We start from the raw sequence: 2,330 nt of genomic DNA on the forward strand, positions 1-2,330 counted from the left end.
CGAAGTTGATTAAAAGCGTTAAAAAGGTGGTACAATAGCATAGCTCCGGGTGAAACAAACAAAATGAAAACAAAGCGCAGAGTGATCTCAGATTTGCACCTGCATTTGTGTGTCTTTTCAATCAGCCCTTGCATCGGATGGTTGTTCTTCTGTATTATTGTTTTATCTACCGCGATTGACAAAAGCAACAATCAGTGGAGTATTCTTCACAGCCGTGCACTTGACACCTCTTGAGCTCTATATCTCGCCAAGTGAAACCCTTGTCCGCTGCTTTCGAGACCGTTTCCTATTTAAGGATGTCATAGGGCTCCACTACACAGCTGAGAAGCGAACCCTTTTGTCTGTTAATTATGGAAAATACGGTGCGCTGTAATATCTATTTTCACCTTTAAATAACTACTGATGCGACAGCTTTACACTTCACATCATGCGATTTCGCCTCTTGCGTTGGTCACAAAAATCGCTGGTTGGTAGAAAAGGCGACAGCGTCGCAACGTCACGTGACCACGGTAACATGTAGCATTAGCCGTAGCAACATGTAGCTGGCAAATTGTAGGAAACATGCAGAGGCGACGTTAATTCTTTACTGTCCTATTAGGCTTCTTAAACGCTTCCCCATAATTTCTTGTTTATTAACAGGCATTTTCCCATAAAGAATACTAAAATGAAGTCCAGAATTGGTCGTAGATGACAGGCAATAACAGAGGCGCTCCAAACGTCTTATTTTTCTTGGACCGTTTTTGCTGCTGTTTCTTGCTGCTGATGTAATAACCTTTGAAATAACGTCTGGAACGATGTGCAAGACGCGTGAACTATTCGACTGCGTCTAGCCAACCCGCGCCGCCTATTTGCAGTTCTCTGCTGTTTTATTTGTGCTACAGCGCCAGCCATAAAACATTCCCTGGCCAAGCATACTGCTCCCCCTTGCAAACAGCTACGTCTTTCCCTTTTCATTATATCTGCAATGTACAACAACAACAAAAGGATGTTTGATTTAGCAGTGCCATCTGTTGCCGCTTGACTACACTATGGTGAGCACGACTGCATGCGCGTCCCCGCTGCGGCGCTGCCATCGCACAAACTTGTGCCGCTAAAATGCGTATTAAAATTTAAGAGAAAGAAAACAGGCTTCTCTGCGAGTTTGTCAAAGCACATTTTGATCAAACGTTTAAATGCTGTGAAGTGCAGGTTTCGTACTTGTCTTTGTTAGCGTTTTGGAAAATCACTGATCTGCATTCTTCAAGGCTTTGTTTCAGATATCTTCTGTTTTTGATATTTATTCATGACATTGCGAGTAATGTTGATCTAAAGATTAAGTTACATGCCGGTGAATGTGTTATTTACTCTGAAGTTCGCAATACCTGTGATGAATTGCAGCTTAATGTGGCTCTTCAAAAGTTGCCTCTTGCTGCGAAAATTGGGAAATGGTGGTGTATTTATAGAAAAAAAAAACAAAACAAAACTGTTCTGCGTAAGTTTTTCGCAAATAAAATCCACATGATTTTAGGTACTGGGCTCGTAATGTTATGCCATCAAAAAATCAAGCGCTTTAAATATCTCTGTCTATGAATTTCAAGAGATCAAATCTGGACCAGACATGTCAGTTCTGGAGCCGGCTGTGTTAATGAAAAATTCTTTTTTTTTCACACTTGCGTTAAAACTGTCCACATCTTCTTCTTTGTTTATTGATTAAAAACTATTGTACTTTCGACATTAGATTACGCAGCTATTATCTGGCAACCCTGCGCTCATAACAGCCGCAGTAGTAACGAACGCTCGTTTATTACGAACGAGGTGGATACTACCGTCAAAATATGCATTACAGCTACGGCACTTGGTCTCAAATACAACGAAGAACCGTGGCCGCAACAATAGGTTAGAGAGAACGAGGAGGCACCGTAAACCCGCCCATATATGCAGTCGAAACCCCGAGCTTCCTTTTAGCGTCCACCTACGCCACACCACGGAGGCGCTAAGATCGCTCTAAGAATGGGCATTTTAGTGCCGGCTGAGAAATCTGAAAGCGATCAAAAATAAAGATCAGTGGCGCGTGGTGTGTGCACAAACACGGCCAAAGCCTGTCTGGAGCGCTAGCGTCCGTTCCAGACCGGCCCTGGCACGGCATTTACAGGCAGATCCGTTCCTGAAGCCTGCTGAGCTGGCCTTTTCCTGGCGATCCACTGTGATCCCGCGATTCAAGGCACCCTCAAGTGCAGCGAGCCAGGAACGTCTCCCAGCCTGCGTGTCACCGCCCCAAGGATAACGTGGCGACTCCAGAAACCGGCAAAAAAGCCTACATTGAAACTTTTTAAGGGCCAACGAAGCGTGGG

The sequence above is a fragment of the Amblyomma americanum genome, chromosome 7, assembly GCF_052857255.1.
Source record: "Amblyomma americanum isolate KBUSLIRL-KWMA chromosome 7, ASM5285725v1, whole genome shotgun sequence".
In the NCBI taxonomy this organism is placed as follows: Eukaryota; Metazoa; Arthropoda; class Arachnida; order Ixodida; family Ixodidae; genus Amblyomma; species Amblyomma americanum.